The sequence below is a fragment of the Pseudopodoces humilis genome, chromosome 20 (assembly GCF_049639895.1).
Source record: "Pseudopodoces humilis isolate 2021_Gansu_Grassland_sample_001 chromosome 20, ASM4963989v1, whole genome shotgun sequence".
Taxonomy (NCBI): Eukaryota; Metazoa; Chordata; class Aves; order Passeriformes; family Paridae; genus Pseudopodoces; species Pseudopodoces humilis.
In genome coordinates this window covers 668,020-691,540 of record NC_142219.1, presented here as the reverse complement: position 1 = coordinate 691,540, position 23,521 = coordinate 668,020, and positions in this window count along the sequence as shown.

The following is a 23,521-nucleotide window of genomic DNA, read 5'->3' as shown; positions in this document are numbered from 1 at the left end:
ATCATGAGTAGAGGGCCAATCCTCAGTCATTAGAATTTTTTTTCTGAGAACCAGTTGATGTTCTGTGCTCAGGATCTCTTGGAAAGAAGGAGCCAAAAAACCTCTCAAGGAGAGCATTTTAGTGCCCCAGGCTGATTCCTGTGCCCTGGATCCAAAGGTTTGGAATTTCCCGAGCAGGGAACACGGGTGGAGCAGTTTAGAGCTGACTGCGGCTTAGGCTCAAACACACAGAAACAGCGCAGCCCAAGAATTTATAGGAACGAGAAACCCAAAGAGCCAGGGAATAAACACATTTATTGCCGACTGGCGTGCACACGTTAGACCTTAAAGCAGTCGCCTGCTTGGCAGCACCAACATTCCTGCAATTGCCAGGAAAATGGGCTCGTGGCTGCGACAAAAGCCAGCCTTGTTTGTCACCAGACGCGGCTACTGATGGAGTGCCAGTGACCCCTAGTGCTGCAGTCACTCACTGAGGCTCCACACATCCTGACACCAAAGCACAACGCTCCTCAAAATGAGACAAGAATTGGTGTCTGAACTAAATATCCATCATAAATGTATAAAATACTGTGAAATAAATGACGTGAGGAAACGCTAAAACAAGAGCATTAGAAGAAAAAGCAAAACTTTTCGTTTTTAAAGTTTTCCATTTCTAGATATCAAAAGATACTTAGCTGAGTCCCTTAAAGCACACTGACTGATTGTCTTGCTTAATATGGTTTCAGAAAGAATGGGCTTACTTAAATTAGAGATACAAAAAATATTTGTCTGATTGCCTTCTTGGGTCTCTGTTGGCTGCTGAACTGTTGTTGCCCAAAATATTGGCTATGTTTTTTTGCAATATTTTGTCTGCATACCAAATTCTGTGTGTTTTAGATCACACTGTGTATTTAGGGTTGGTCAATAAAGTGTAAGTCTAATCGATTTTTAACGGAGGATAAATGATTGTTATGTCTAATGAAATTTGTTATTTGCTTATAGGTAATACCCAACAGTAAAGTGATTATTACATTTTTTGCTATTATATCCATGTTGTAATGCTATTAGAGATTAATAATTTATTGACTCTTTATAAAATATTTATTAATGGAAGATCCAGTGTTGCAAAATGAGTAGTTACACAGAGCCAAATTCAAACCTTCTCTAGAAGACAGTGATCCTTTTACCTCCAAATGCAGACTTGCTAACTCCATTGCAGGGAGATGAGATATCAGACATGTTAGAAGGAAAAATCTTTGCAATACAGAAGCTTGTAAGATTAAAAGGTAATTTCTATAAAGACATTTTGAATTAAACAGTTCATCTTTCTGCCTTCTTCTGTGGGTTTCTTGGTTGCTTGGGAGGTGTTTAAGCTGTCTAGTACAGCCCATAGAGCTCTTCCTGTCTGGCCTCACTTACATTGGAAACACCAGAGGTAACCAAGGCAGGCAGGTTCCACAAAAGGTCTTAAAGGAGTTACAGGGACACTTGTGTGTAAGTTCAACATCTGTACAGCAAAGCTGTACCTGCCCTCTCCAAAGTGTCCGTCAGCACTGAAGGGCTTAAAGTCACTGAGAGCAATTAAAGTGTCTGCAAAATGATTACTGAACTAAGCTCCTGAGCTTTATCCACTTCCACTCATTCTCCAGGGATCCTAGCCACTGGTTTTTACACAGAAAATGCTTGATCAGCAATGGGAAATGAACAGGAGGCAGAAGAATTCATGACATGTATAATGCACATATTTACTTTTCAAGATTTCCTCAAAGCAGGCAGAAATTGCATGCAGTTCAACTCTAGTCACACTGAAAATTTTGCTTTTTTTCCAAAGCCCTCATTCTTATCACAGATGGGAGAGCATATGGTAGGAAGCCCTTACACTATATTGCAAACAGCTTCCACACTATAGTAGATTTCATATTGAAACTGCAGCGTCAGTAAATGGGAGGAAGCAACAGAAGATATCCAGAATATTTTAACCTTCTCACTATAAACATTGGCTGTCCTTGCAGTTGGAGCTGCTGAAGAAGAAATGGGCAGGGGAAAGTTGCACTAGCTCTGTGAATGTGTGACCAAAAAATCCCCAAACCAACAACCTGTGAAAACAAGAACCTGTGAAAAAGAAACAAATTTGCATGCAAAATTGGAAAGCTGAGGGATTAGAACCTGCAATGAATGTACATTAGCAAGACTGGAAGAAAAAATAAAGGGAGATAATAAGAACACACATTAATGTGACACCACAGAGTCAGGGAAGGAGCTCAACCTCTGTCCTCTGAAACAATCTGCCTGCATCATTTCCCAGGACACAAAACCACACTGGACAAAGGTCTTTCCCAGAGACAATTGTTCCTATGTAAGCACGATGTTTCCAAGTGATCAGTTAAACATCAATCCATGGATCTCTTATTGGAAGCAGTTTGTTGTTTGTAAGGAGAAGCCTTCCACAGCAGCCACTGAGCTGCAGTGCATTAGAGAGAGCAGGGAATATTCCTTCCCTGGGCTGAGCAGTGCTCATGCAGCCCCAGACTCAGATCTGACATTCCCTTCTGACACTTGGCTGCTGTTCTCCTGGTCTGGGCTGTTACACTCATGCACTTGCACAGAGGTCTGAAAACTGTATCCTTTGCTGTCGTGCTAACTACAAAAAAAACCCTAAAAAATTTTGCCACTAGCTCTGAACACTTGGAAGAGAGGCATTAGGAGTTGTTATAAATATTTTGAGATGAAAAGTCTAAGGAGTAGAAATAAAATATTGTCTTTCTGAAGTACTGTATTTTCCAAAGTCATTATTCAATAGTATTATGAAGAAATTAGTTGTTGGGGTTTTATGAGAGAATTCTTTTATTACTTGGTTTTAAGCACTTCACCTGATTCTCATCTAGCTCATATTGGTACTTATCATTAAACCATGATTAACTTCAAAAGTCTGGCTTGTGATTTGCACAAGGAGAAAAATGCTATCTCTTACATCTTTGGATGAGCATCAAAAGACTTTATTTGGCCAGGAGAATTGCCAAAAAAGAGAGTTGCTGTTAATTGATCATCTTGAGGTTTTAAAAATACCTATGGATAGATCTTGTCGCAGAGTTTGTTTTCAAGGATTTCCAAAAATAAGCAAGGATTATCCCAGGATTAGAGCAAATGCAATCTTTATCTCAAAGTCACATAAATGTAGATTTAACACTGAATTGCATAACTGGCAATGTGCAGTAAACATCCAGCTCTCTCCTGAGCACGTCAGGAATGATCTTCAATGGCAATGCAAAATTACATTTTTCTATTGGGGTCTCTGTCAGGAGTATGACACTGCAGTGACATCTGAACCTAGTGGTGAAGACATTCATCTGAGAGGGAACAGAGTGATTTTCCCAGTTCAGTTTTATATTCAACACTCACCAGAACTAGACAAGCAGGATTCTCAGGTTGTCCAAACACTACAGGACAGTTCAGCTCTATTTTCTCTCCTTCCAGACCCAAGTGCTTTCCATTCTTTGTTGTGCTATGACTCAGCTTCAAGAGGAAAAGCAGCAGATGTAGGTGTCAGACCCCTCAAAACTCAGCAAAATGGGTTTTATGGAGCCTGAGCCACAAAACCTGTCTGGGTAAACCTGGGAAATGCTTTTTCTATCCCACAGAATTCTGTTTCACCCACAAGGTTAACAGCTGACTACAAATTGCTGACATGCCCAATTTCTATCAAGCAGATGATCTTGTTCATGGGCATCAGCTTCACTTCCTTTCCTAAAAGAAATCAAAGCTTTGGGCATGCTCTTAGAATTTTTTTAAGGATTAAGGAGTTATTCTGCAGCACTGAAACCTTCTAACTCTGGTTGGAAGGTCAGAAACTTGCGATTTCTTCTATGATGAACATCGGCACATACCGTGGGTTACAACAGGTCAGGACTTTCCATGCATAGCTGATCATCACTGGGAGTGAGGGTGTTCATGATCTGCCACTCATTGATTCAGACAGCAAATTAAAACCTCGATTATGTTTGGCAGCATTTCAAGTTTTTATGTTCGGTATCATTTCAAGTTTTTTTGTCCAGCACCATTTCAAGTTGTACTCAGAAAATTAAAGTGACGGTTGCCAGGTTAGTGATGCCATTACTGAGTGAGTAATACCCTCAGCAATGCATGTTGAGGTGATTTAATTAAACAGTATCAATTAATACCATGGAGTTGACAAAATTCAGACTATTTTACCTGAAGTGCTGATATATAGGAATGAACATAATTTTTGTTTGCTTTCTGTACTGCTGAGAATCTCACAGACTTGTAGTCCAAAGCAAGTGCAGCTTTGCTTATGGGACTATTTATATAAAGTAATAGCTATTCTCTCACTACCTCATTTTTTAAAGTTTACAGAGCCTAACAATCCTTTCCCAGTACCCATTTAATGTATAGAAATAAAGCTCTTCCTGGAACATTATTGCCCACTTTTAATAGCCACATTTAATCTTTGTTTAACAAGAAGTATTCCAGAAAAATTTACAAGTACTTGTCAGAAAACATTGCAGGATCTTGTTACATTATTAGAGTTTTATATTGATTAAACACATGGTCTGTAAAAGGTGTAATAAACCAACTGTCATTATGAAACGGAGCTCACAAGGTAAGCTACATCCTTCTGCAATTCTTATTTTTTTTAAAAGCAGCTGATTTCATTTTCATTTATTTGTTGTGCTCTCTCTCTGTGAGCTTGGCACAACATTTGAACTGAAGAATGTTCTGTGGTGCTGTCGTAACTCTGCTGCTGCAGGACAGGAAGAGTCACTGTGCTCAGCCAAAATTACAGCCCGGGGGACCAGGACTGGGAGAAACATCACTGGGTTCAATTTTAGAGCACAACAGAGTGGTTTAGATTAAGCTAAACTATGCAAATGGTCTGATCAGGAGGAAAAAAGTGATTTCTCTCTAGTTAGTGATAGAAAAGAAAGCCATGCACTTCTCAGCAAAGGGGGTTATTGGCCTATCCAAAAATAAAGCAAAGCAAACAGCACGAACAGTTAAGGACACATCCATTCCAGCCAGGGAAATCGACAGCAGTGAAGGAATTATTTGTCATTTAAGAATGACACAAACGACTCACTCTGCACACACTAAGCAGCAAAGCCTTTCAATTAATTGTTAATAAGTAAATTATTTGCCTGTGTTAGATAAACAACACTTGCATTATAGGAATTAACAACCTTCGTATTAGCCAAAGGAAAAATAATTTTAATCCCAGGCTGTGCAAGGAAATTGTTTTAGAGGTAAAGATGATGGCATGAGAGGTGTCTCAATTCCTGTTTTGTAAAGAGTTATTGGTGAAATACAACACACTGGTAAAAGAGGGGAAATACACAGAATTTTCCAACTGAATTCAACTCTATAATGACAAAGAGGCTATAGCTCATTTATTTCATCTAAGGGGTGCAGCCACATTTTCTAAAATAGTTGGTTTTTTTCCCTTAACACCACCAATTCCCCAGTAGAATCAGCTGTGGAAACAAAACTGGATTGCTTTTCAGTGTAGCTTCCTTGTATGCTTCCTTGTATGTAGAAAATACCCCAAAGCTTCTATAATTGCCAGCACCTTAAAAAACCAACCAAATAAAAAATCCAAACTGTCAGAAGGTTCTTGCAATACAATACCATGTTCCTTCCTTAAAAATAAAAAACCAAAACAAATTATTTATCCAATATGGGGCATTTTGCCTTTTTAAATGTAACAATACATTCTTGCCTTATGTGAAATATGACGACATGCACATCCCCTCTCCTGCAAGATGGGCTAGATGTGCCTGGTTTCATGGAAAGTTTCCTTTGATATAAACAGGAGTTATAACACAACTTCTCAGCATCCTACTCTATGTTTTTAAAGTACAACTGTGCTTTTTAAAAGAAAATGTAGACTGCTACAGTTTGTTGTCATTAAGTTCTTTTTTCCAGCCCGGGACAAGGAATTATGAATTTTAAGTCTGTATATTTTCATTCCAGCGAGCATTTGCCGAGGCTTTTCCCCTCTGCATGTCAATAAAGGTTTGGGGCAGACTGGAGGTGTTTTCCTTCCCCTCCTGCCCCTGTCACAGCAGTGACTCAGAGCAGAGTTCTCCTTATTGCACCTTTTGTCTCTTCATTAACTCCATCCAAGGACCCCTGGAGTGCTGTAAAGGCTGATCACCTCTTTCATAATTGAATCAAAGTGCAGCACACAGAAACACGGGCACGTCTTTGATCCTTCCCAAACACAGCAACTTTCAGCACTCCAGGATTTAGCTCTGACTTAAGACTACAAGTACAAATTTGATTATCTGCTCCATGGCTGATGGGAGCAAGAGTTCCAAGTCAGTGCTGTTGGGAAAGGCTACAACAAATGTAATATTCCTTGCCAAGGCCTTCCCCTCGGGTGGTAGGTATCTACAAGAATCCTCCTATCACAGATATTTTGTTCTAATTTTAAAGATAAAAAGCCTAAAATGTCAACTCCTATCCCCTAGCACTTAGAAAAGTAGTTTAAATCTCATGATTTCATGTGTCTCTGAAGACCTACTCTAAAACAAACTTTCCATTAAATTAGAAATCTGAGGGGTATTTAACTTTACTGAAAGAATGAGTTTCAAAAAATCAAAATGTACTTGAGAGATTGCACAAAAATCAATCTTTTAATAAATAATCCACACTGACAACTGCTTATGATCAGCCATGATTAGGAACTGATTGTTATTTCAGGATCACACACAAATGGCCAGGGATAGAATCTGGTCATAGAAAATATCCTGTTCCACTTCTTTAAGATAGTGATCTTAAAAGGAAAGATATAAATGGAAGCAGATTTTGGCCTGTGGCACATGCTTGCATGCAGACATCACTGCTTAGGATGAGCTGCTGGACTAGAGGATGCAAATGTTTTTGCTTAATAGAACTGGAAACTCTACAGTGTGCATAAAGTAGCTATTTATAGATTTGAATTCCTTTTCAAGGAGTTTGGTGGCATTTTTAATTTACAGAAGCTATAACATTAACTGTAAATAGAAATAAGAGCAATGTTATTATCATAACAAGCCTGCCTGGCCTGTAACTCGCACATTCTCTCATGGCTCTGCAGAGAACGGAACATTTATTTTTCAGATATTTATTTTGAATTCTTAATCCTCAGTATGCTTGGTAGAAAAAACAAGAGAACAGAACAGAAAGGGCCTGGAAGGTTGCAGTTAATCCAAATATGAGAGGTATTGGTTTTGTTATTTATTGTTCATTGCATTAATCAAACTTTGTAAGGTTAGGACAGAAAGAATTATTTCTGCTGCAGACCTTTTGTCTTCTTAATATTATAGAAGCAAAAATGAAAAATAATTTAATGTGGTAGATTGTAGACATTTTCTTTGAGTGAAGAAGTCAAGGTTTATAGGCTTAGATATAGATGGCACTGGTAAATTTGTAGAGATTCCTGTAGCATGTGAAAAAGTTTGCACTCTAATGAATTTATTTCTTTGATTTCATAGAACTCATGTTTCTTAAATTAAATGGAACATCATCTGCAAAAATTGTCCTGCAACAGATATTAGTTGTAGAGTCATGTTTCACTGTGCTCCTCTGTTTGTCATGAAAAACTGATGCAGTGCATTTCATCTGCAGTATCTGTAATTGGACTGAAAATTAGCCATTTTCTGCACAGCTTGTAGAGGAACCTGGTAAAAGTCTAACAAATTGAGTAACAGATCCGTATGACACTGTCATCTCCATAACAATCCATTTCTTTTTAAGTATTTAAAATGACTTTGATAGCAGAGAGCCTATGTTAGGGCTGAATTCTGTAACTTATTGCTTCTACCATTCCTTTTGCACAACATGTACATCAGAGACAAAGATCAGAGAAGATGGCTTTTGCAGCCTTATATTTAGAGTTTTCAGAATTATAATTAACTTTTACCTTGAGGCAGCACTGATGTAATAAAATGGCTCTCACAGAATAACTTTATTTGTTACACGAAAATTCAGTACAACCAAGAAGCCAAAACCCCTGGTGGTAAGAAAAGCTTGGTTCTGCTGTTTTTCAAGCAGCATAGAAGGGAAGAGGAACAATCAAAATCTATCCTTGCTGGCAAAAAAACGCAGCTTGCGACTGGCAAAAGAAATCTGAAGAATAGCCAGGACCTGTACAGATCTTCTGAAGTGCATGTGGCTGCTACCAGGAGGAAGATAATCCATCATGATAAAAAACAACCATCCATTTTAAACTTGCTTGGCAATGAGGATGTTCTTATTTGCATAATGATGGTTATTTGAATATGATGAGAATTTGCCTGAGCGAGACTCAAGCTCAAACACATTCAAATGTGATACAGTCTGTACAATTTTCTCAAGGATTGCAATTTAATACTATTTATCTAATGAAAGAAAAATAAATATTGGCTGTAACATCCCATTATGCTTGAGAGCCGGTTTTAAATTACACTTGAATAAAGTAACTGAGTGTGGGATGTTTGCATTTCCTCAGGGATCGGTAACACTTCCCAAAATGGTGAGAAATATCCTCCTTTTCCAAGTAGCCTCCATCTCAAAACCAGGAGTGCAGAGATAACTCTGGCAAAGTGGCGCCTGTTGCACTTCCAGCGTTCCCAGCCACAGCAGCACTGCTCCAACACGGAATGATGGCAAGGAATCAGAAAGTTTCAGGGGAAAAAATACTCACAGTATTTAGAGACTGGCAAATAATCATTGACAATATTTATACTGGAAATGACACAGAAATTTCATCAGAGAGAAGCATTGCTCATTTTAGCCATTTCAGAAGGAAACCATGGCTGGGATATTGCTTGGTATGCTCAGAGTTTTCCTTCCAGCTCCCAGAGATGACCAGAAGGGAGAAGTTCTTGTCACTTTTATGTATATTCATAAGTAATTGTGAAAAAAGATCTGTCCATAGAGAGGGAAATAACACCACAGTTACAAATACCTACATTTTGCACTTCATCTAACACAGACATTGTGACAGCCTCTATTACAGGACAGACTGATTTTATTTCTAAGCACTCCTAAAACTGTGGTGAGTTACATTTCCAAATGAGAACTTTGCCATTCACACTCCATAAAAAGCACAAGAATTTCTGCTATTTTATTGTAGGAAAGCCTCCACATTTTCTCACGATATTGGATGCCACCTCTAGCAAGAAATAAAAGACTTTTGATATGTTCAAAAACATAATGCAATGGGAAGCCCAGCCATGGATGGTGATGAATGGGCAGTCACCTTGCAGTACATTTTTACCTACATGGAGAGCCACTAACTCCAGCCAGCCCCTGGCTCTTGGCAATTCCAGATGTCAGTGCCTTTAGCAGGGATGCAGTTTTCTGACTGCAGAGCTATACATTTGTCTTGCTAAACCTAAAATGGCCCAAGACTGGATTCTGTGCTGCAGATGCTGTGGATAATTAACCAGCAAATCCAGCCATGTGAGAGAGATTATTTTATTTGTGTCTTCAAAGGCATAAGAAAAAATCATGCCTAAGCTTAGTTCAAAGCCAGTCTTCCTTCTGTTAAAGTCTATGGGGTTCTTTGCTGCTGAAGTTAACCTAAAATGACTTAATTGTTCTAATTATGTCGTGAACAAGACTGTCAAAATGCTCTGTTCTTGTAAAACAAAAAGTGTTCTTGGGGAACAATTGAACTACCTGAAACTGTGATCTTGAGAAGCTGATAATGCATCTCTAAACCTGAAGAGGATGCAAGCTGGTGTCCATTGCAATTCAAATAAAGTGTCAAATAAAATTCATGAACTTCCACTGTCATCTTCCACTGTGAATACCCCACATCACAGGAACATCTCCAGCTCTGATTAAAACCTCCAAAACTTTAACAGAAAGTTGCCACCTATTTCAACCTGTCCTGCTGGAGCTGCCTTCCCTGCACACACAGATGTCTCTGCAGAAGACCATCTCAAAAGGGTTCTCCCTTCAGTCCTGTTGCCACAGCTTCTGGATCCTGCCCTCAAAGCTGCTTTTGTGTTAACCCAAGTCATCAAGATCAGCAAGCAGGTCATTAATAAAGACAGTCACAAATTTCACATTCTCCTGAGTGGGGAAAAAAATGCTTTCCAGTCTGGAGCCTGAGTAACATTGTAAAACAACATCAACTTGATTTTAGATTTTTATTTAGAATATTCTACAAAAATACTTGTTTGCTTTCCAGACAGGAAAATATTTTGATATTTCAAATTGTAAGGTATTGAGACTGGTGAGGAAGTGATCACAGCAACATTTCCACATAATGAAGCAAAGTGTAACAGTTTGACTCTCTGGGGTTATTATTCACTGAAGCAGCTATAGATATAAAAATATCAGGCATTTTGTGGTAGCTTTTCCTTTCCTCACACTGGTTTATTTTTGCTCTGGGAATGCAGTATATTGGTGGCAATTTATATGCTAATGACTAAAGTGGTATATAAATTTTATAACTGCATATTAATGAAGAATGAGGGGGTGTAAGTTATGATGCCTTTATGTAGTGCACAGGGAAGCATTTTCCTATCAACTGTTGATATTTAGTTCTTGGACTGGTCTCTAAATCAAAATTCCCACAAGTTGAGTAGAAGTCAAGGAAACTGTGGAAGCAAGACAGGTATAAACTTAAACTGAACTGAGTTCTTGATGACTAAAACCTGACTAGAAATGCTTATTGAAAAAAAATTAGGAGATGGCCTTGGCCTCAGAATTAGCAAATCAGAAATCTTTTTAAGTGGGAGTTGCTGATAACAATTTACTGCTTCTTTGTTAAATTGTTCAGCTTGCTGGACAGTTAAAAAGAAGTAATTTCCTCTCTAATCTTGGTGCCAAAATATTCACTGAAAAGAGTAACTAGAAATATTGCTCAGGCCATATCTTTGATTACTATTTGCATTAATACAGCATCCAGGCTTGGTGCTGCTCAGTTCCACTGCCAGGTGCTAATATATAATGTCCCTTTCATTTATTCACACAAAGCATCTAAAAGCATCCTCCAGGAAAGCATTTCGGGGCTGTCTTTGCAGGCAACAGCCCAAATCACACCTCTGCAATAATTCCAGCCTAAGTGGAGTGTCCTGCACAGAGAATAGTTCTACACATGCTGGGGTGCCCTTCCTGGGGCTACCTGAAATCCCCAGGCCTCATGATTTTGTTTTCACAGTTGAATTAAGCAGAACTGATTCAGTCATGTCTCATACACACAGACGTGATGACAACTTGAGCATTTTGCTGTTGAGCTAGAGGGGTTTATTCACATGGCACTATTTTAAGGCAGCTCATCCATTATACAAGGAAAAAAATAAATATTTTATTCCTATTAAGTAATTTTTAGAGCCTGGTTCTCATGTCCCAGGATCCATTAGGTAACTGGATGGAATTAATTGTCCTCCTGCTGCCACATAATACCTGAGCATCCTTTCCCAAGCATTTCCTGCACCCAGAGAGCCGCTGCCTTTGTTGTCAATCACCCTACTGGCACTCATTTACCAAAAATGCAGCCCAGATGTCAGCCCACACAGCGAATTTCTGCTGAGCTGCACCAGCCAGCCCTGCTCTCCTCTCCTCACACCGAAACCTGCACTAGAGCACACACATGGCTGCAGTTCTTGCCCTGGGGATACTCACAGCAGTGGCTTCAGACCTGCACTAAACAAAGGGAAGGCTCCAGCAGTTTGACTGATCTGAATTTTATAAAAAGCTTATGGGGAAACTACTTTTTTGAAAAGTAATATGATAATCTTTTGTTTTGAAGAGCTCTAGGTTAGCCTGGGGAGATGGTTGCTGGTTAGGATATAAAGAATAAAACAAAAATTAACTTCTTTTCTCCTGTTGTTTTCCCAATTAATTCAACACATGGATAAACCCTTTCTTGACATCTGTTATTAATTAATCTCAAGGATCTTACTGGATATTAAAATTATAAGGATAAAGAAGTTGGCTAATATAGCTACCTTCTCCAAGGTAAGACATACAGGTCATTCCTGGCAGATGTTCTTGTTGTCCTTGCTGGACCCTTTGGAGAGTGCCATGTGGCCTCCCAGGACAGTAATTCCAGGGCGTAATCCCTACTGCCATGTTGGTCACCAGAAAAAGACACTGAACTTCTTTGTGTTTGCTTCCATTTTATCTTTGTGCCAATGATTTCAGTACATGCTGTGTAATTTATTTCTTTTAATTGATGTTTGCTGAAAGTATGATAAATTGAGGTAAGAGTTGAAGCAGTGTTTTCACCTCTATTTTGTTTAATGTTTGGAGAAATCGATCAAGCTCTGAGATTATAGCTGCACTATAAGCAGGGTGCTAAATCAGCACAGCTTCATTAATTGTATGAAACAAATCCAACTAGTACAGCGGAAACAGGGAACATTTCTATTCTGTTCAGCTCTAAAAGCAGATGATAATTCACATTTCTGCTTAGCTCTGCTCTGCCCGGTTGCTTGGCCTGCTGTCCCTTCCCTTGGTGGAAGCCTGCCAGAGCACGGTGCCTAGCAGGAGCCAGCTCAGGAGCAGTGCTGGGGACACTCCACACCATGGGATGTGTGCAGGGGAGGATGGAGGGAGCTCAGCAGGAGCACAGCCAGCTCAGGAGCAGTGCTGGGGACACTCCACACCATGGGATGTGTGCAGGGGATGCTGAGCTCAGGAGCAGTGATGGGGACACTCCCTGCAGCTGGCAGCACAGACAGCTTCAGAACCACTTTTTCACTTGCGTTGCTTCATGCCAAGTGAAGGAAACCTCTTAGGTCAATAAATACATCCTAATTTTGCGAGGTTTATTCAGCTCACTTGAATTATTCTGTCTTTGAAACACAGGAGTTCTTCACTGCAAAGTTATTGGGTAACTTCTGTGAAGGAGCAGCTCCTTCACCTTCTCAGAAAAAATACTAGTTGAAAAAGAGTTTTTAGGGAAGGCAAAAGTTTTAAGAGCAACCATCATGAGCCACTAATCTAAATCAAAACAGCATGCCACTGTCAATCTGATAATGGAGGAAACCTTATGGGATATTGCAGTCATTATTTTTTTTGTCAGGTAAATGCTTCAGGTAACAAAACAGCAGCAACAGTTAAGTGTTGAATACTTCTGATTTGATTTAACATGAAAGGATCGCTGCAAACAAAAAGCTGCAAAAAGCAGGTGACTCCCCCCTCACGATGGCAAAGTAACAAAGGCCTGGGAAGGGGGCTGGGCTGCAAGGCCAGGTTTTAACATTATATATGTTATTGTAATGTTATTTTTGTTTTTTTAAAATACAGACAGTGGGCATCACCACAAATACTTGTATTACTCCATATGCATACTCCAATATTTTTTCACTTGAAATACCTACACATTCGTTCAGCCTAAGACATGCAAAAAACCTCTTATGGGCTAGAAGAAAAAAAAACAGAGGCATGTAAGAAAGAATAGTAAAAAAAACCACACTGCTACATTCTCTAGCTCATTAGAAGAAAAAAAAAATCCAAATGCAAAACTGTATTTTACACAGGCTCAACTTCAGTCTTACAGAAAACCATAGATTAACAGCACTAAGGAAGCATGGATTTGGTTTTTTAATATTTTTATTTTTTAAATATTTTTATTTTTTATATTGTTACTGCATCAGTTCCTAAATTAAGCCTTGATAGAGTCCCTTTAATAAGTCTGATCATTTGAACTATTCTTTTAAAAGCAAAGAGTGAAAAAACCAATGTTCTCCTATGAAATTTACATTCACAGAAAAAAAATAGTATATTAGACTTCAAATTTCATTTGTGTCTATCCTCTGGGACAGAAGCAATTGTGAAAATATTTACTCATATGAATATTCCTGCTGAATTTAATGCCTAAAATTAACTCAGATGTTTCCAACGTGATGGTTTTCATTGGGATGTAAATGTATGCAAGTAAACAAAGATGCACTTTGTTCCTGTCTCAAGCAGCAGCCCTTTGCATGGAAACAGGCTGGAGCATTAACCAGAAAATGCAAGGGATGAGGGGAGGAGTGCAGCACTTCCTGATGAGCCCAGGAGATTTTGTAAAGCAAATAAACTGAAATACTTCCAGACAAATTGACTAAAATCTTAACTGCGTATTCAATTATGGATAACTGAGAGTGGGCAGCAAACACTCAGGAGTTTCTGTGCATTTGACGTTATTACCTTTAATTACGTCTCAGAAGTCTATTCCAGCACAATGAATTTCTGGAGAAAAAAATATTCCAAATCTATCCCCCAATACAAAAGCAGGATCAACAGTTGATGCACTGTGGATGATTTGCTCCTTTTTGAATGTGCTTGGAATTTTTAGGAGAAAAATTATTAGCAAAACAGTTCATTTTAACAGTAAAATAGTTCAGTTTAGGGGTGTGAAAAAAGTCTGTTAGTCTCCAAGAAGTTAAATTCTTATCTTTTTCTTTATGATGTAAGGTTTGCCTCAGTCAACAGTTACACTTCTAAAAAATACCATGCTGAAAGAAAACCAATTTCCCATACATTTTTGTAACAGAGATCAGATAAATCTAATTCCTTGTGTCAGAAGAATACATCACAGATTTCTAGGGATCAGCACCACTGTGGCTGAGGAGGTAATCAGTCTTTCAGAAAATGGGGGTAGTGACAAAGTGAGGCATAATGGTTTAAAACTGAAAGAGGATAGATTTAAATTAGACATTAGGAAGAAATCCTTCCCTGTCAGGGTGGGCAGGCTCTGGCACAGGTACCCAGAGCAGCTGGGGCTGCCCCTGGATCCCTGGCAGTGCCCCAGGCCAGGCTGGATGGGGCTTGGAGCAGCCTGGGACAGTGGAAGGTGTCCCTGCCATGGCAGGGGTGGCACTGGATGGGCTTTGAGGTCCCTTCCAGCCCAAACTATTCTATGTGTCCATGATAAATGTCATGGTTTCTCTTCCCAGTCAAGGCTCTTTCACCTTCATTTAAATTTTACTGCACTGCTGGTCAGAAATCAATGTCAGTTTTGTGTGTGATATTTGAAGTAAATGCTAACTTCAGCAAAAGCACTAAAATGAAAAGAAGGAAGGCAGAGAGAAAATCCAGGGGTGGGACAGAGTATTCTACAATAGGCAAACTAACAGAAGAAAAGGCCATGAAGAAGCAAAGGCTTGTAGCCAGCTCTCTCCCCTTCCTTTAAGCTCTGCAGGGCTTTTTGAGAGGCCAGCAGTGCCACAGGTGAGGCACAGATGTGCCATTCCTGATCTCTGTGTCCAAGGCAGCAGTGCTGGTGTGCACTCGTACCTTTCAGCCTCAGTCACCTCAGCACAAGGCATCGGCTCCCTTGCTTTCATCCCTTTCCTTGTGATAGAGTTGGATCCTCCTCACAGACTTCCTCACAAATTTATAATAAATTACAGTTTGTATTTCACCATAGATAAATCTACCACAGCATATAATGAGGAAACAAAAGGTCTAGCCTAATATGAGCAAAATTCTTACATGGTGTGGCCTGTGTTATTTCATGGTCTGTTAAACAGGTAAGTGAAATATACATTTAGGTTGTGCTATGGCTATTCTTTAGCACACTACTCCAACAGCAAATAGAAACATCTCTACAAAATCAGAGTTGGGATAAATCTGATATTCAATATAATGCTGGTTGCTTTCAGGGATATGCCCCAAACAAAATCCAGTGTAGGTTCAAACCCCAGTGCAAACACAGCCATACACACACAGAAGGAGTGCAGGAATTTGCTCAGCATTGTTAAGAGCAGATGATTCTGGCAGCCTGGTGTTGTTTTCCTTCTCTACAAAGCCTGCTCACTGTTCTGAGCTCTGCTCCTTGCCCAGCCCCACAGTCACTCACCTTGGCAGCCTCTTCTGCCAGGCAGAAAATACCAAAGCTAGGAAATGCTTTCCTTATGTCATTGTTAAAGTCAGGTAGTTCAACATCCATAACATATCTAATAAAATCTTAAATGGTTTCTTACTCCTTTTCTGGAACAGCTCCGCTATCATCAATATTCAATTTTCCCTCAGCTTCTAATATATGGAAATGCCAATGCCAAGGTGGGCAGGTACGCACAGGGGTACCCCCATCCCTGCTCCAGGACTCCCTCCCTCTTCCCACACAGGTGTGAGGGGCAGCCCCACCTGCACCCCTCCTCCCAAGGGAACGGGGTCTTTGCAGCTCCCAGCCCAGCGTCCTGCTGAAGATCCCAACTCACCTCACGCCTCTGCCCAAGTCCTTGCGCAGCCCGCCATGTTCCTGCCTCCCGTCATGGATCCACGGCTCAGTCCAGGTACACCAGGAGAGCAGGGCCCTCAGGGAGCTCAGCTCACACCTGGCACGGTTCCTCAGCCCTGCCCGAGCCCCTGGCACTGCCCTTGGGTGCCCAGGTCCGTGAGGAGCCATGAGGGGCCATGATGGGGGGCTATGAGGGGCCATGATGGGCCGTGAGGGGCCGTGAGGGGCCGTGAGGGGCCGTGAGGGGCTGTGAGGGGCCATGAGGGGCCGTGAGGGGCCGTGAGGGGCTGTGAGGGGCTGTGAGGGGCCGTGAGGGGCCGTGAGGGGCCGTGAGGGGCTGTGAGGGGCCATGAGGGGCCGTGAGGGGCCGTGAGGGGCCGTGAGGGGCTGTGAGGGGCCATGAGGGGCCATGAGGGGTTGTGAGGAGCCGTGAGGGGCCGTGAGGGGCCATGAGGGGTTGTGAGGAGCCGTGAGGGGCCGTGAGGGGCCGTGAGGGGCTGTGAGGGGCCATGAGGGGCTGTGAGGGGCCGTGAGGGGCCGTGAGGGGCCGTGAGGGGCCATGAGGGGCTGTGAGGAGCCGTGAGGGGCCGTGAGGGGCCGTGAGGGGCCGTGAGGGGCCAGGAGGGGCTGTGAGGGGCCGTGAGGGGCCGTGAGGGGCCGTGAGGGGCCATGAGGGGTTGTGAGGAGCCGTGAAGGGCCGTGAGGGGCTGTGAGGGGCTGTGAGGGGCCGTGAGGGGCCGTGAGGGGCTGTGAGGGGCTGTGAGGGGCCGTGAGGAGCCGTGAGGGGCTGTGAGGGGCCGTGAGGGGCCGTGAGGGGCCGTGAGGGGCCGTGAGGGGCTGTGAGGAGCTGTGAAGGGCCGTGAGGGGCCGTGAGGGGCTGTGAGGGGCTGTGAGGAGCCGTGAGGGGCCGTGAGGGGCCGTGAGGGGCCGTGAGGGGCGGTGAGGGGCCGGGGCAGCAGCCATGCCCAGCCAGGGCCTGACGGGTGTGAGGGGTCACGGCCGAGGCACCCCCGGATGGCGGGATGGACCCTCCAGTCCACCTTCACCAGGTAACGATGGCTCTGCTGTGCTGGGTGGGCTGCAGGAAGGAATGTTTTCTTTCATGTTTTACCTGCCATGTGAACAGGAGAGACGGGGAAGGCACAGCCCAACATGGCGCCCATTGGCCGGTCATGTCTGACCTTGCCCCGTGAGGCCAAACATTGCAATCAGCTCATGGCTCCGTCAGGGGTGGGCTTTGTTTATCTTTAAAATATCCTTCGGGCCTGTTGGTAGAGTCACATTTTATGGTACTGGTTCTACTTCTTCTTTGCCAAAGTAGATTTCAGTTCAAATGGGAATTAAATTATGATTTCTGTGGTTTTCCTTCAACTTTGACGTTGCAGGAGTAGTTCTTGCTGGTATGAGCATTTCTTACTGGTGTGCCAAGGCTTTCTTCCTGAGTAGCTGGGTAATTAGCAAGTTCTGAAATATATTTGTAAGAAGGTACAATGTAAGCATTCTAGAAGAGAAATCTGTACTTGAGTGGATGATGTCAAAATGGTGTGAAACTTCAAAGCTGTTCTCTTTTCTTCAAGCGAGTAACTACTGCTCTGTGAGATCTCTTAACAGACAACCCTTACAGATACAGCTTGGTACTGCACGTGCAAGTACAATAGAAATAAAAAGCTCCAGCTGTCCTAGTGTTTGTTTTTAGACTGCTGGCATCACAGACAGTTTTTATGTATTACACAACAGGAAAGTCTGGACTCAAAACTTAAGGTCTTCTAATAAATAAGCAATTTTAACCTGATTTACAATCGTGCTATTTAGTCATATGGTGTCTGTAAGTGGTAAATAAAACATTCCCTACTGAGAGAACCTCCTGAGAGCACCCTGAGTGCGATCACCTGTAGGTCAAACAAAAGTCCTCAGACAGCCTTGGGATGCTGACCCTCTGATTCTAGAGCTGCAACTTTAATTAATTCCTATTTCTGCTCAATAAGGTTTTTACAGCTGATAACTATCTAGTTAGTGTGCTGCTTGGCAGCACTGCAAATGAGCAAAATAAGCATAGTGCTTCTTCCTAAGTAATTGCCATTTAATCCTGATTTTAAAAGAAGCAGTAGTGATTGGAAAGCAGCTTTAATTTTGTTAATGCAAAGTTATCTTTTGGGGAAATAAATCACACAGAACACGAAAGAGAGTAGATTTAAATTAGATATAAGGAAGAATTTTTACTGTGAGGGTGGGCAGGCCCTGGCACAGGGTGCCCAGAGCAGCTGGGACTGTCCCTGGATCCCTGGCAGTGCCCAAGGACGGGGCTTGGAGCAGCCTGGGACGATGGAAAGGGTCCCTGCCATGGCAGGGGTGGCACTGGAGGGGCTTTAACCCTTCCAACCCAAACAATTCTATAATTCTATGATGATTTGTTTACTTTATGTATTTTTATATATCTGCTTGGTAATAAAGGACTAGTATGTTAACAAAAATTAAATCCATCTGTATTGAAACTGAGATACGATTTGCTGTTCATGTGTTTGGGCTTAAGATTTCATCAGGAGAGGTTTTGAAAGTGGTTGACCATGTGTAAAAGCTGCCAAACCATCTTGTCTGGTAAAACGTGCATCTGCAGTAAATGGAAGGCAGAAAATACCAAAGCTAGGGAATGCTTTCCTTATGCCAGTGTTTAAGTTGGGTAATCCAACATCCAGAAGATATCTAATAAAACCTTAAACGGTTTCTTACTCCTTCTTTTCTGGAACAACTCTGCTATCATCAATATGCAGTTTTCCCTCAGCTTCTAATAGATGGGAATGTCAATAATGCCTCATTCTCTAAAACACATGAAACACTTTGATATTGCATTTTGGGTCATAAAAGTGTGCTTGAGCTGATGAACAACAGCTGTAGAACAGGTTCTGTTGGATCGGAACAAAAGGGGATTTTTTTCTTACTGACCAAAGGTTTCCAGAAATAGACCTGGCTTCTGAGACTTCATTTTTTGTCCCTGTAGTTTTGGAAGCTGACTGTCAGCGTAAATCTTGGGATTTAAAGTTGTTTAGAGAAAGAATAGGTCTGTTCCTTAACTGACCTCTCTGTTCTGACATATTTTGTTGTTCTAGGGTAGGACAGATGAAGCATTTATCTCCTCTTGCTCTTGCCCTGTGCTTAGTCCTGCTAGATCTGCATGGAGTAGGTGTAACATCATCTTTAAAAGGAAAATGAACTATTCTTACCTTGCCTACTCTCCACCTCTAAGACAGGCAGTAGGTGAATTTAGAGATCTAATTTCCCTTCAATAAATAATGAAAACAGACATTTTAAGCTATTCTGGCTTTTTTGGAATTTAGCTCCAAGTCTGAGAACAGGAATTTTTCTTTTCCTAGGGATGTCTTCTAAGAATAATGCTTTCCTTTGTCTGAAGAAATATTTTTTGACATACAAGACTCCAGGGAAAAAAATACAGGAACAGTAAATGTTTTGTTCTTCATGTCCTAAGATAGCTGCGCACTTTCTTTCAAATACTTACTACAAGTTAGTAAGTATTGATTATCTCAATAGTGTATTTCAAAATGGATAAATAATTAATCAGTATATGAGCAGTGCAAGGATTTGGTGAGGGAATGGAATGTTTCCAGCAGGTTTTTCCAGTTTTTTCAGGAAGCAAGTTGATGCACACTGCTTGATTAACTAAGAGTAGTGTGACAGTGGAAGAGGAACACTGAAAGCAATAAATACAATCTTAGTTTCCTTTGTTTGGACATGAATGGAAGCAATGCTGGGGCTGCCCTGTGATCACTGAGCAGTGCAAGGCACAGGAGGAAGCTGAATTCACATACAAGGTTATCAACTGAGTTTTGAATATGAGCAGGGAGAGCCTCCTGCATAACACACAAGATTGACCATGATTTTTTTGTATTTAATAAAATTCAAGCAACTTTTTTCAAGAAATTTAAGTCTCAGTTGTCAGGAGCCAATTTTTTGTATGTCCCAACTTGCAAATAGGCAGTTCCAGATGAAAACAAATAATTGGCATATTAATGATAAATACCCACATGCAACTTTCAGGAAATAATGAAATTTTTCACTATTGACTGCATCCTGCAGAGCAGGATCTATAAAACTTGTGATCCATCATTCTGCTTTTTGTGTGCATGTATGTTTTCATTTTTAATAAACTGCACTCAAGTAAGAACTCAAGTCTTCTCACAGTAGCACTAAAGGCTCTGTAGAAATCAGAATTGTACAATTTGGGGTAAATGCTCCCATTATATTGGATTTATGTGGGTGTAAGTAGTTACACCAAAGCGCAAAGCTCTGGTAAATCAGAAGCTTAAGTTGATTTCCTTGGTATGGAAAGCTGAGGGCTTAGTGGACTTAGAGAAAGTTACTCTGGGATTTCCCTCTGGAGAAGCTCTGTCCAATTTCTGCAGAGATCCAATGTTTGAGATGTCAGAGCCACGTGGCACCTGTTCTTTTGAGCTGATATCTGGGGTCACCCGAAAGTGAGGGTCTCTGGGTGTCAAACAGCTGTGCCCAGCAGATGACAGCTCAGCAAGGGGGGTCAGGCAAACCGTGCTGTTCCCTGCCCCTCCTGCTTCCCATCCAAACATCAGCTGCACGAGGAGAGGAGCTGGAGCCTCCCCTCTGTGAGGAGAGGGCTGGAATCACTCTCTGGGGGTTCCAACAGCTGGAATTCAGGTTCCAGTACAAGGTACAGACCTTGGGGTGCTACAGAGAGGCTGTAAAATCTGCTGTTATACCCTCCTGTTCACTGCATGTGCAAGTTGATATTTCAGTGTTGCAGTTTATTTCTCATAAGCATGCATCTCCTAAGCACTTACCTCTCAGCTCCTTTCAAATGCCCTGGGAATATGCTCATGGACATGCTGGAAAACACTGTTTGATATTAATGGTACAAGTTCAAGGATGAAGTAATGGTAAACAAATTAATTTTTAAAACCTAAAACAATTGCCTAAGTCAATTCTGTTTACTAATGCATTTATTTGGCTTTCTGATTAAAATGTCACATGAACTTTAATGCTTTATTGCCTTTTATTTTAGCAGACATTATATTATGTGGTAAAGTTTTCAATTATACAGATGTAGTCTTGTATTAATTTGGTTATCTCACTTCAGTAATTAAAAGAAAGCTGCTTTTCTGTTTTCCTTAATAGCCCTTCCGAGTCTGCCTTTATTTCTGGTGCAATTATTTTGGTTTTTGACATGCAGGGATCTGATTTTCCACTCCAGCCATTACAGCACTGCCTGGTTCTATATTCAGAGCTTTAAAAGGATATTTCATGTGAGAGCTGCCTTAAGTGCTGTTGTGTCATTTGGACGGGAGGAGACGTGCATGCATTAGTGATTGACACGGATTTACCGTGCTGCATCCACAGCCGGATATTCCTGAATCGGAGGCTGAGGAAAGGCAGGAATGCAGGGGAGCTCCACACTTAGTGATGGGAAATGACAACTGTAAATCCTGCTGGCTGGGAGCCTCCTCCCAGCTCCTGGCAGGCCTCTCACCCTGGTTTAAGATGCCTCTGACACCTAATTCCAAGTGTTTTGCACTGCTTTACAAGGAGTATTAACAAATGGTAGCTGTTTACTAAATGAAATGTTTGTTGCTTCGGTATACAAAAAGCATAATGGAGTAAATAGCAATATTAATGTGTTATTGCCAAGGGGAAAATCCAAATCACAAACTGGGAAATCAGAATGAACAGACTCAGTTTGTGTCTGATACTGAGCAGCCTTGAGCAGGACACAGAAGGGGCAGTGTTTAAAAATTCTGAGTGTACATATACACTGTAAAAAACAGCAGGAGTTTGGGTTTTGTCAGTCTGCACCTGGAAACCTGGTGTAATGATACTGGCCTACCTTGCAGGGGTGCTATTCAAGGCTTTGAAAGATTTCTTAATATCAACCAGATATGGAGTTGGGATACCTCCCTGAAACCAAAGAACTGTCCCTCAAAAATCATGGGGAAAAAAAAGAATGATGGGAGATTTACTTTTCTCTGATCTGAAAATTAAATTTACTTGAATATCACCTTAGAAACATAAGGTATTAATATTTAACTTCTTTCTGTCATAGAACCACTTTTAGAAGTACAAGAGAAGTGAAGGAAAAATGTTTACAAACTTCTGTGAAAAGGTAAGAGTTTCTTTTATCAAAAGGATCTTTACATATTTATTTAACAGTTTTTGGTTTTTCACATGCTTAAATACCACATGCAGGAAACCAGAATTTGGATTGCCAACTCTTTGCCTAAAACCAATGCAATCTGATATTTCTCACCTTCAGCCTAAGAAGGTCTTTTGGGAGAGAGAATAAAAAAATCTGGGCTCTATCATGTTGCCTATCACTTTTTCTCCTTGTAAAAATCCTGTTAATGGTGCTTTCAGAAGTAACTTGTTAATGGTAAACAATATTTTGGAAATTCCAAGAAATGTTTGCTTTTTCTACCAAACCATCTGGGTGGTTGAATAAACAAATTTAATTCTCTTTAAAGTCTTCTAGATTTCTAATAAATATCTGCTTTCTTTTCTATTCATGATAAAAGCTTGAACACTGTATTATTAGCAAACAACTATGCATGCAACATTTGTCACTCATTTTGTTGGGAAGCACAAAGCTTTGGCAGCACCCTAAATCCTTGCTAAAAATGAAGTTTCCTTGCACTTTATCAGTTTATATAGAGATGGATTCTAGCAAACTTCTGCTGTCACTGAGATTTGCAATTTCAAAGTCCAGCAGCAGAGGAGGCAAAGGAGGAAAAGACTGAAGTAGATATTTGCTTTTTGCCTGTCTCTCAGTCCTAACAGAATCTAGACAAATAGAACGATTATGGTGAATATTTGCTAAAAACAAAGTTATTATGGAAGGGCTTTGAGTAGTGTTGAGTGCATAAATTCCTGGAATAAAGGTAAAAAGGGCAAGTGAGAAGATTGAGAGCTGTGTGGTGAGTCTGCAGAGCGGTGATGCAGTGCCTAACCCCCCTGAGTGGCTCCTGCCATTAGCTGGCCTTACAAGAGCTTGGTGGATAGGGACACAAAGCATTATCAGCAGAAAGGTCTTGGGCAGCAAAGGGCTGAATTGCAGATGTCAGGAGTCCCTTCACAGCTCTGTTTGGGGAGTTATGGCTTTCTCCTTCCCTGCTCCTCAGGGGAAACGAGGCTGCTTTGCTGCTGAGAGGGAAAAGAGCAGCTTCAGCACAGGGCCCGGCCGAGATTCCAGATGTTCCCCAGGTGTGTTCCTGACATCTGAAACCTCGCTGTGTGCTGCCTGCCACTGACCCTCCCTGCACGGCATCTTCTGGAGGATCTGCACTTGCAGGGGAGGGTTGAGTTTTCCTCTCTGAAGTTGAGATGGGGTTTTGTCTGATCATT